This window comes from Triticum aestivum, chromosome 1A (genome assembly GCF_018294505.1).
Source record: "Triticum aestivum cultivar Chinese Spring chromosome 1A, IWGSC CS RefSeq v2.1, whole genome shotgun sequence".
NCBI classification, from domain to species: Eukaryota; Viridiplantae; Streptophyta; class Magnoliopsida; order Poales; family Poaceae; genus Triticum; species Triticum aestivum.
Window position 1 is genome coordinate 539,041,689 of NC_057794.1, and position 12,789 is coordinate 539,054,477.

Sequence of the window (12,789 nt, forward strand, 5' to 3'; positions counted from 1 at the left end):
GTATTCGCTGTTAACAAATTGTGTGGATTGAATTTATCAATTCCGATTTTCTTTACAAGATAATTTATTTCTACACCTATACATCAAGAATTTTTTTGCCTTGAATTTATTAGCAAGTCTAAGTTTTTTTCCTCCTAAAAATCACCCCCATAATGTTAAAATGTGCATTGTTGCGCATACATACTAGAATATAATATTAAAATATATAAAAATAATAAAAAGCGAAAAAGACCAAATAAAACATATGAGAAACCTAGGGTACGTAATAATTAATGGGACGGTCAACTACAGATGGGAACTGCCAAGACTATGATTGTGCTTGGATAGTTGCCTTCAGCAGCCAAGCCAAAAAATTGGTCATTGACCAAAGGGTGGGTGTTTGTTTGATTGCCAGTCAATTATTTTGTTTGCCCGGACGGATGCTACTTCGCCAGTTCAATTTTGCGCCAACACGTTGGCAAGTTGTGGAACTGGTGGAACAAGAGGAATAAAATAAAAGAAGGGGAATTACCAATCACGGATGACGAGCTAATTCGCCGAGTCCAATGCAGTACCTTGGAGTTCATGCAACTGTTTAAAACGAGTAAAAAGAAGCAAGCAGAGAGCAAGTGGGGCACCGCCGGGTGAAGGATTTCTGAAGATCAATGTGGATGGAGCCTATACGCCGGGCGAGACTTTTGCTGCATGGGGAGCGGTTGTCCGTGACGAGGTGGGAGATGTGCTGCTGGCCCGAGCTGGTAGGAAGGAGCAGATAAATGACCCATTCGGAGCAGAGGTTGTGGCCATGTCTGAGGCAGTGGCCATGGCAGCTGACATTGGCGCCCTCCGTGTCGTCTTCGAGACCGATTTCACAGCTACTGCAGGAAGCACTCGACTTGTCCAAGGTTGACTCGTCCCCATACGCGGCTGTTATCGAGGACATCAAGCTTCAGCTTAAATTGTGGTTCTCTAAGCAATCTATTACTTTCTGTAGACGCGCAGCGAACTCGGTAGCGCATGAACTTGCGAAACTTGGTAGTTTATGTTTGCCAAATGATAGCATTGGTTGGACCAATATTGTACCACCCCATGTGGCTGTTTGTGTGTCGGGTGATTTGCCCGAGCACCGTTAAGTTATAAAGCTTTGCTTTCTCTCAAAAAAAAAGTTGCGGGCGGCTAAAAGTTCCGCCAATATTTTGGCAAGCCAATGATTTGGTAGGGCAAGCCAATATCTCTTTCTTTGCCCGACCTATGGGTCCCTTACCTACAACGTATGGCTGAGTGGTATGACCAATAAATCGGTCTTGGGAAGCTTTTAAACTACAGTCGAGAGCGGTTTTTTTCTGGTTTTGTTAACCTTCTACAGCCTTTTTTTCTTTGTTTTTCTATTCCAGCTTTTTATTTATCTTTTTCTTTTTTACTTTGAATATTTATTTTTTGATATATTTTTCCTTCTTTTTTGTTTCTTATAATTCTGTCTTATTTTGCTATTTTTTATTTATGTTTCTTTTACATTTTCACGTTTTTTGTTTTAAAAAGTGAACATTTTTATATGACGTTCACTTAAAAAAGAATTGTGGTACTCCCCATTCAAATATATAGGGCCTAATGTGTTTTTTAAGATTGCCTTTGACTATTGATAAGATTAATAGTATATGAGTCGTATAATGTAAAATTATATGTCATATTATTGCTCTAACATGTGGTCAAAGTTAGCCTAAAAAAACACATTAGGCCCTACATAGATGGATAGAGGGAGTACCAAATTTTACATTGTCATAAATATATTTTTAAACATGAGAATATTTTGTCAAGTGTTATAATTATGTTTTCATATACCGTGACCATTTTTTTAAAAAAGTGCGAATAAATGTTTGCATTTCATGAACTTTTTTAAAACCATCATAAATGTCTTTGAATTGACATGAACAATGTCTTAAACGTGTTAACATTTTTTTAATGTCGTAAACAATGTTTTCTAATGGTACGAACATTTTTTGAAACTAGATGACATTTGGCATAGACGACGAATATTTCAAATTCATATATAAGAATATTCGGTCAAGTAGACACAAAAAGTTACTCACACACGATGAACATTTTTTAATTAGACTATGACAATTCAAACACATGATGAACACTTTTAATACGTTATGAATATTTTCTAATACACGATGAATATTTAATTATATCTTGAATATTTCTAAAACTAAAACAAGTATGAAAAATATATAACAATTGTAATTAAAAGAAAATAACAAAATTTTAAATTTTTATTTGAGTCATACAAAATCATACATTTGTTTGGGCAAATATAAAATCATACCTAGCCTTTTTTTACCGGTTCATATCCAATTCAACCAGATTAGCGGTAACAGGGTGTAGTAGAGGGGGATCCTATTTCACAATGCGTATGATTGGGCCCGCCCAAAATATCTCGTGCCCAAACTAACTGTAACTTTTTAATTTATTATTTTTATACAGTTTTTTCTCAAATTCCTTTACATTTTAAAATTTCGTTTTTATTTTAATTTTAAATTTTTTATTTTGTGGACGATTTTCAAATTTTGAAGATTTTTTAAATAGTGAAATAGTTTGAAAATCTTGAACAAGTTTCCAATTCGTGAATATTTTTTAAAAATTGTGAACATATTTAAAATTCGTGAACAAGTTTGTACAAATTCACAATAATTTCATAAAATTTCGAAAAGTTTCTTGAAACTGACGCACATTTTTCTGAAACTCATGAACAATTTTTTTTGAATCATCAAACATTTTGAAACGATCAATTTTTTTTATATTTGGGAACAAAAATGGAATCCGAAAACATTTTTTGCCAACATAATTTAGAAAACCATGAGCATTTTATGAATTCATGTATTTTTCGAATTCATAAACATTTCTGAACACACGAACATTTTTGTTTCTACGGACATTATTTTGTCACATTGTGAATAATTGTTGAATACAGGAGCATTTTCTATAAAATTCACGGACATTGTTTGAATTTACATACAGTCTTTTGAAACTCATGAACAATGTTCACATATATGAAGATTTTCTAAAATTATTAACATTTTTTGAAACCATGAATATTTTATGATTTCTTAAACACTTCACTCAAGATTGAAATTTTTTATTTTAGAAACTTTTTGTAATCCCGAATTATTTTAAAGAAGAATAAAAAGCAGAAAAGAAAAAAAATAAAACGATAAAATGACAAATAAAAAAAAGCGCGACCAGTCCTGTAAATGGGCCGGCAAAAGTGGCGCGTTGGTGCAACTGAGGGCTCGCCCTGTCTCCTTTGCTAGCGCACGCCACGCTAAATCAGAGCTCCCTGTAGTGGACCAACCTATCCCGCACAGCGCAGGCGAGCATCCCGTTGGTCTCGTAGTATACAAGACATAGACTCCCCTTGATTAGGGTTTCTCGCGCCGCCGTCGCCATCTGAGAAATTTAGGTCTCCTCGACTCTGACTGTCATCTTGGCTCTGAGAGGTGGGGGGACCTCGGATCTTCAAGACCTCTATGTTCTTTGTCATCGTGTAGTGATCATCATAGTTTTGTGAGAATAAATTTCCTCTCGTTCTTTTGACGGTGCCATGAGGTTAGAGAGTTTTTTGTCCTCTCAGATTTGATGAGTTTATGTTGCTGTGTCAAGCCTTTTTTGTTGGTCTAGTTCTTTGTGGAGGTGAAATCTTTCATCGACAACATGGTGAAGATATAGAGATTCGATAGCCTGCACTTCTAGGGGATCATCCCCGGCCCAAGTACATTCATTGATCAAGGCTTCCCATCTATTTGGATGGGCGACTCAAGGCGCTTTCAAAACCCATTATTAGTAATGTTCGTGCGGGTGAAAGAGTGACAACATCGTTCCTCCAGTCCAATTGCATCCTTTTTACCGAACTCTTTGGAGTATTTCATCTTTTTGGGGGGGGGGGGGGGGGGGGGGTCTTCTTGTCTTTTTTTCGTATTTCCCCCCTTTTTCTCGTGTTCTTTGTGTAAAAAAGGTGTAAAAAGGGGCGACCGTTTCTAAAAACTGGGTGAACAAATTTCTACATCTTCATGAATTTGTTGAAGTGTGTGAACATTTTTAAATGGTTACGGACACTTTTATAGTCGTGAACATTTGTTTTTAAAATTGCATGAATAATTTTTGAACATACAAAAAAAATGTTAAGCGGTACCATCATTTTTTCAAGTTCATGAATATTTTTATAAATGTGTGAGTATTTTTCTAAGTCTCATGAATATTCTGTTAAAAATGTGTGAACAAATGTTTGAACTGCATGAACATTTTATTGAATTTCTTGTATGGAAAAAAAGACTGGCACGGTTGAAAAAACTTGTTCGCGCATTTTTAAAAAAATATTCATGAGACTATGAAAATTTTCACACGTTTATGCAAAATATTCGTGACATTCAAAAACATGCTGGTACCATTTAACAAAAATTTCACACATTTAAAAGTGTTCATGACATTCTTGGAAAAAATCATGCAATGTTAAAAAATGTTCATGACATATAAAAAAGTGTTCGTAATTCTTTGGTCACAAAAATTAATGAAAATTAATAAAGTACATACGTACATACACTTATTTTTTGAGTAATGAACATACGCAATAACAGAGGGTACACTTCACGAGTAAAAAATATGAACACAAATCTAAAGCCCATCTGATTTGCAAAAAAGAGTCTATGCTCCATCTCATTATTTAATACATGGATGCAAATCTATCACTTTTAGTAAGGAAGTGGATTTGTTTTTCTCTTGATGTTTTACAACTCGTATTTCCTCTCCGCACTATTCCTATTTTTACACACTCCCAAATGAATAGTAATACTTTACTCTACATACGAAATTAGGATACTTGAACCACCACATTTGATGAATTGTCTATAGTACTATCTGTCAAAACATGTCATTGAATGTTGTTCACATGGTTCACATTGGAGAATGCTAGCTGGCACCAACAATGATCCTGCACACTCTTTATTTATCTTTCTCTCGGCGCCCAACGGTCTCTTTCCCACGATCTTTTAGGTCTATGAAAAACAGACGAGTGGTCGAAACAGAAGGGCGAGAATTTTTGGAGTTGTGGAATGGAAGACTTGATCTCATATTGTGAGGAAGTGAAACTACTAGAAGATGTCAAGGACAAGGTGGGAGATGGTGCGGAGGAGCCACTAGATCCCATGTGGTTGGATCATGGAGGTCAAACGTGGTGATGATGGGCCATCTATAGGTATGATGTATACTACCAAAACGTATGCAAAGGTACACCTTGTTCGGTAGGTTTAATTGTCTATAGGATACTTGAACCACCACATTTGATGAATTGTCTATAGTACTATCTGTCAAAACATGTCATTGAATGTTGTTCACATGGTTCACATTGGAGAATGCTAGCTGGCACCAACAATGATCCTGCACACTCTTTATTTATCTTTCTCTCGGCGCCCAACGGTCTCTTTCCCATGATCTTTTAGGTCTATGAAAAACAGACGAGTGGTCGAAACAGAAGGGCGAGAATTTTTGGAGTTGTGGAATGGAAGACTTGATCTCATATTGTGAGGAAGTGAAACTACTAGAAGATGTCAAGGACAAGGTGGGAGATGGTGCGGAGGAGCCACCAGATCCCATGTGGTTGGATCATGGAGGTCAAACGTGGTGATGATGGGCCATCTATAGGTATGATGTATACTACCAAAACGTATGCAAAGGTACACCTTGTTCGGTAGGTTTAACACATATTCATGATTTATACATGTTTTATGTTTTTTTTCTAGTTTTGTTTGTTTTGCTTGCTTGAGAGATCTGATTTGTTTTCCTTGTTGCTTTTGTTTCCTTCTAGTATTTTATTTTTCATGTGTTGAGGGTCAAATTCAGGATGAAGGAAGAGGTCCTGAACTGCCTTTTCTTCGATATGGATATGTATATTTTTCTTACTATGACAAGATCCTTATATATTTTATTTTTATTATATCCATGATCTATGTGCCATTCTACCATGGTATGCATAAGGCACATGAATGGCTTCCAAAGTGTTGGTTGGTTGAGCTCAGAGGAGAGGGAGAGAAGATGGACAAGATGTACAAGGAAGTATTTCATTCCTTTGCGTGCCCCGGTAGAATAATAATATAAAATGGCAATATTAGGATTTACTTAGTTTTGGTGCGGTACTTTCTAAAGAAGATTTACTACTCTATGCTAAGGAAGCGAACATATCCAAATGTGTTACAGATGGACAATGCGAGACAAGCTCCCAAGATAATGTGTATTTCTTGCTATTAGTACATAATTAATTATATATGTTGGTAATGATTTTGCTTTTCAAAGATAATTACCTTCCTTACTTTGTAGATTCTAGCAAAAGTGGAGTTAAACCCATGTGGGCTACTGCAATGATGGGTCAAAGAGCTAATATGCATAAAATCGGAGGGAATAATAAAGAAAGACTTGGTATATAAAAATAAAATAAAAACCTTACATTTTTCATTGTTGATTTTCAAATTGCTGGTCGTGATTAATGATGCCCATCCCACATGACACAGGCGAGCATCCCGTTGGTCACGTAGTAAACAAGACCTAGACGCCCCTACAATGCTTGTTCCACTAGTCGACACAAATGGCTCACCTATTAGTTTTGAGAAGCTTTTGTATACAATATTGCATGGTTTATGGTGCGTCCATGGTCCCACCCCACTCCTCCACTAGAATCCACATCCCCTCCAATGGAAGCATTCATTGATCCACACTCCATTGCTCATCATCTGGATTTCTCTTTTGGACGTCAATTCAAAAGCAAGGTTCGTGATATCTTCTCCACTTTGGTCAACCCCATGTCACCGTCCTATGGATTTCTTTTGGTGGTTTATTTTGTTTTGTAATAATTTGTATTGTTGGTGATCTCGTGAACTATTATCGGTGCTTAGAGTCTAGTATGCATACAACATTATATTATTGTGTTTAATGTTGTCCTTTAAGAGCTGCTCCTTTTGGTATATAATCATGCCTCATATGTTCAGAGTTTTTGTACACATCCTCAATATGCTGGCGATTTATTCCCCTCACACTATGATATTCCTAGTATGAGAGACCAAGATATTATCATTCCACTTATCAGTAAGAGTCAATATGGGTTCATTAAAAGCAGAAATATTCGGGACTGTCTAGCTTGGGGATTTGAGTACATTCATATGTGACATAAATCTAAGAACGAGATTGTCATATTTAAGATTGATTTTGAGAAAGCATTTGAAAAGGTAGAATACAATGCCATCTACTTCATGTTGAAACATTTGGGCTTTGGAGATAAATGGCTTAGATGGATAACATGATATTATCTATTGCCACCACTTCTACGATCTTATATGGTATCCCTGGGAAAATAATTAACTATAAAAGAGGGTGAGATAGGGAGACCCTCTCTCACCTCTTCTTTATGTTCTTGTGGCCAAACTTCTACAGATGCTGGTTAATGAATCATGGCACAATGGACATATGAGTTTTTGTATTGACAATCAGCATACTATGAGCTATACTATTATCCAATATGCGGATGATACACTTATTATCATGCCTACGGAACAAGAGCAACTATCAAACCTCATGAATGTTCTAAAGAGTTTTTTGGAACTTACCGGTTTGAAAGTCAACTACAACAATTCCTCTTTGCTCCTAATTAATATATATGATGAAAGAGTTGTGTTTCTGGCTAACATACTTGGTCGTAAAAAATATATATGCATTTCACTTATCTTGGACTCCTATGGGTTCTATTAGACCAAAAGTGGATGATCGGATGCCTATGGTGTCCAGACTTGACAAAAGACTATCTCTGATTACTTCAATGATGCCATACTCTGGTAGGTTGGTGCATCTAGTAATTTATGCACTCCTCATCTTTGTCATGTGTCACATTAGAGTACCTTTTACAATCCTAGACCACTTCCAAAAAATTGGTAGAAGTTTTCTTTGGTATGGAAAAGAAATTAATAAGCATGGAACTTGTCTGGTCGATCAAATGGGAAATATGTATGCCTCCCTAAAAAAGCTGGTGGCCTAGGTGTTTTAGATCTCAGAACGCAAAATAGAGCTCTGCTCTCTAAGTTCTTATACAAGTTTTCCAACCAGCACGATATACCTTTGGTTCAATTGATTTGGAATACATATTGTAATGATGTTGAGGTGTCTAGCCATCCCACTAGATTTGGATCTTTCTGGTGGAGGGATTGTTGTTCTATATCGGAGGATTCCAGAACATGAGCATTTGTAAACCTGCTTCTGAAAACACAGTATAAGTCTGAGTTGATAGGTGGAATGATGAGACTCTTCAGGCAAGATTCGCGCAGTTGTTCTCATATGCCAAAGACATAAACATCACCGTTGACTGCATACATCTATGTCGCTCATGACTTCTAAGATATGCTTCACGTAATAAAGTCATCCATTGTTGTCTAATAAAGCACAATAATGTTAAAGCTTTAAATGGCATGATTTGCAACAACAACAAAGACACTTGGTAGTTCTACTGCCATAGCAATAAATACTCCAACAAAAGAATATATCTGGAACTTATTTGAAATCCTCGCGAGACTCCAAAGCCTTTCCAATGGATATGGAAATCTTACAATTTTCGTAAAAAGAAAATTCTTCTTTTAGCTGTTGTTACAGGACAGGTTAAATACCAGCGATCTCCCGATAAGAAAGAACTTCCACATTGAAACCAATAATTGTGTGTTGTGTGATGATGAGCCTAATGGTCACCTTATGCATCTCTTCTTCAATTCTTTTGTGTAATTGTGGTTCTCTTAGTTTTGGCTGGAACACTGACTATGATATTGTAGAGATGCTCATGGAAGGGGAGAGGAGATACTCAATTCAATGTTTCTAAGAATGCCTGATTGCTGGCTGTTGGAGTATTTGTAAGCACAAGAATAGTGTTATTTCTTACAACAAGGTCAAAACTAGGAATATTGCATATCATGCTTCAAATCTCACTTTGATACAATCATCAAGAAGGCCAAGCCTAGCTTAAAGGAAGGGGTGCAATCTTGGTTAGATTATTTGTGAACCATTTGTAACATACCATACCTAATATATAGCCATTTGTACATGTTCCACCAATCTTAATGAAAAAGAATTACAGTAGGGGTTTTCCCTACTGTTGTTGCTCAAAAAATGTAATGGCTCGTTTTGGGAACCTTGTTTACGTTTATGAAAGGTTTTAATTTCAGGGTTTTATTTTTGTGTGTGCGTGTGTGTGTGTTTTCTCTAATATTTCTCCATCGGTTTTGTTTTCGGGTTTTTCTTCTTGTTTTTTTATTTATTTATCTTCTCAGTTTTGCATGTTCTTTTTTTGTGAAAAAGGAGGGGATGTTTTTATACTTCATGAACATGTTAAAATAGTTAACGAACAAGTTTTTATATTTTCATCAATGTTTTCGTAAATCTAGCAAGTTGGTTTAGACGGTTGTGAACATTTTCTTATATCGCATGATTTTTTAGTTGTGCGAACAAATTTCAACATCATCATGATTTTTTTAAATGCATGAACATTTTTTGTAAAAGTTGTGAACATTTTGAAAATGGTTACAAACACTTTTTATATATCATGAACTTTGTTTTTTCTAAATTGCTTGATTTAAAAAAATATCATGAACCTTTTTTAAAAATGTGGACATTCTTGTTAAATGGTACCAGCATTTTTATGAAGTTTACGAGTATTGTTTGTAAACATATGAACATTTTTGTAAGTCTCATGAAGAATTTTGTTTAACATGCATGAACACATTTTTAGAAGTGTGTGAGATTTTTTGGAACTTCGTGTATGGAAAAAATGTTCACCCAATTCAAAAAACATGTTCACGCATTTAAAAAAACATATTCATGAGGCTTAAAAAATGCTCACATTATAAAAAATATTCTTGACATTCAAAATAATGTTGGTACCATTTGAAAAAAAGTGCACGCCTTTAAAAAGTGTTCATGGCATTTTTTTAAAATGTTCATAAAAACTTTCAGGCAATTTTTTTAAAATATTATTCATGAGATGTAAAAAGTTCGTTGTTCTTTGGCCACAACAGTTAATGGAAGTTAATACAATGTAAACCTACATACAAACACATTTTTTAGTAGTGAACATACACAATAATAGAGGGTACACTTCACGAATAAAAATATGAATACAAGTGTACACTCTATTGATTCACGAAAAAGGTGTCTATGCTCCATCTCATTATTTAACACGTGACGCTATTCTACCAGTTTTAGTAAGGAGGCTGGTTTGTTTTCTTTTGATGTTTTACGACTGGTATTTCTTCTCCACACTATTCTTCTTTTTACAGACTCCCAAATGAATAGTAATACTTTAATCTACATGCCATTAGGTTACTCCGGTCACCACATTTAATGAATTGTCTATAGTACTATCAGTCAAAACTTGTCACCCAATGTTGGTCACATGGTTCACATTGGAGAATGCTAGCTCACACCAACAATGATCCTACACATTGTTTATTTATCTTTCTCTCGTTACCCAACGGTCTCTTTCTCATGATCTTTTGGATCTATGAAAATCAGAAGAGGGGTCGAAACAGAAGGGTGAGAGTTTCCCGAGTTGTGGAGTGGAAGACTCGATCTCATATGGTGAGGAAGTGAAACTACTAGAATATGTCAAGGACAAGGTGGGAGATGGTGCGGAGGAGCCACCGGATTGGCTCCCGGATGGTTGGATCATGGAGGTCAAATGTGGTGATGATGCGCCATGTATAAGGTATGATGTATACTACTAAAACATATGCAAAGATACACCTTCTTCGGATGGTTTAACACATATTCATGATTTATACGTGTTTGTATGTTTTTGCTAGTTTTTGTTGTTTTATTTGCTTGAGAGATCTGATTTATTTTCCTTGTTGCTTTGGTTTCCTTCTAGTATTTTATTTCTCATGTGTTGAGGGTCAAATTCAGGATGAAGGAAGAGGCCCTGAACTGCCTTTTCTTCAATATGGATATGTATATTTTTCTTACTATGACGAGGTCCTTATATTTTATTATTATTATATCCATGATCGATGTGCCATTCTACCATGGTATGCATAACGCACACCAATGGCTTCCAAATGGTTGGTTGGTTGAGCTCAGAGGAGAGGGTGAGAAGATGGACAACATGTACAAGGTAGTATTTCATTCCTTCATTTGCCCCAGGAGAATAATAATATAAAATGGCAATATTAGGATTTTCTTAGTTTTGGAAATAGTTTTATATTTACTCAACATTGGGAGTATGGTTACTTTCTAAAGAAGATTTACTACTCTATGCTAAGGAAATGAACATATCCAAATGTGTTACAGATGGACAATGCGAGACAAGCATCCAAGATAATGTGTATTTCTTGCTATTAGTACATAAGTAATTATATATGTTTGTAATGATTTTGCTTTTCAAAGCTAATTTTCTTCCTTACTTTGTAGATTCTAGCAAAAGTGGAGTTCAACCCATGTGGTCTACCGCAAGGATGGGTTAAAGAGCTAGTATGCAGAAAACCGGAGGGAGTAATAAAGAAAGACTTGGTGTATAAAAATAATAAATAATAAAACCTTACATTTTTCATTGTTGATTTTCAAATTTCTGGTCGTGATTAATGATGCCCATCCCACTTGACACGGGCAAGCATCACGTTGGTCTCGCGGTAAACATGACCAAGGCGCCCCTACAATGCTCGCTCCACACTAGCCGACACAATGGCTCGCTTTTTAGTTTTGAGAAGCTTTATATACAATATTGCATGGTTTATGGTCATGTCCAAACACCACCTCACTCCTCCACTAGAATCCACATCCATTCCAATGGAGCCATTGATTGATGCACACTCCATTGCTCATCATCTGGATTTCTCTTTTGGACATCAATTCAGAAGCAAGGTTCATGATATCTTCTCCACTTTGGTCAGCCCCGTGTCACTGTCCTATGGATTTCTCTTGGTGGTTTCTTTTGACCGCTCTTCATTTATCTTGGATCCAGTCAATGTGAGTTTGGCTCTCTCAGCTTGCACGGCAGGTGGATATGATTCATCGAATGTTTCCCATGTTCATGGCAACATTTTTCATTTCTCGGTCTGCTTCAAGGCAATGGGTTTCTATCTTGTAGTTAAGAAAAATTTCTCGTGTGATATGTTGTAACACCACGGATGTGATTTACCCAATATGTACTCCAACTCTTGCCGTTTTCGGCGTTAAGTTATTTTATTTTCTCGGGTTCGGGTTTTTGTCTCCATGTGTTGTTGTCGTTGTCATGCATCTCATATCATGGCATCATGTGCATTGCATTTGCATACGTGTTCGTCTCATGCATTCGAGTTTTTTCCCCGTTGTCCGTTTTGCATTCCGGCGCTTCGTTCTCCTCCGGTGGTCACTTCTACCTTTCTTTCGTGTGTGGGGATTAAACATTTCCTGACTAGACCGAGACTTGCCAAGCGGCCTTGGTTTACTACCGGTAGACCGCCTGTCAAGTTTCGTACCATTTGGACTTCGTTTGATGCTCCAATGGTTAACCGAGGGACCGAGAAGGCCTCGTGTGTGTTGCAGCCCAACACCCCTCCAATTTGGCCCAAGACCCACCAAAACCTTCTCCATCTTCTAGGGCGTTCGATTAAGATTGCGTGGCCGAAAACCGCACCTAATTTGGACACTCCTAGCTCCCTCTATGCCTATATATACCTCCCCCATTCCAAATTTCGGATCTCCCCGTCCAAACCCTAAAAAAACACCTCGCGCCGGCCGGACACGTCCGTCCCCGGCCGG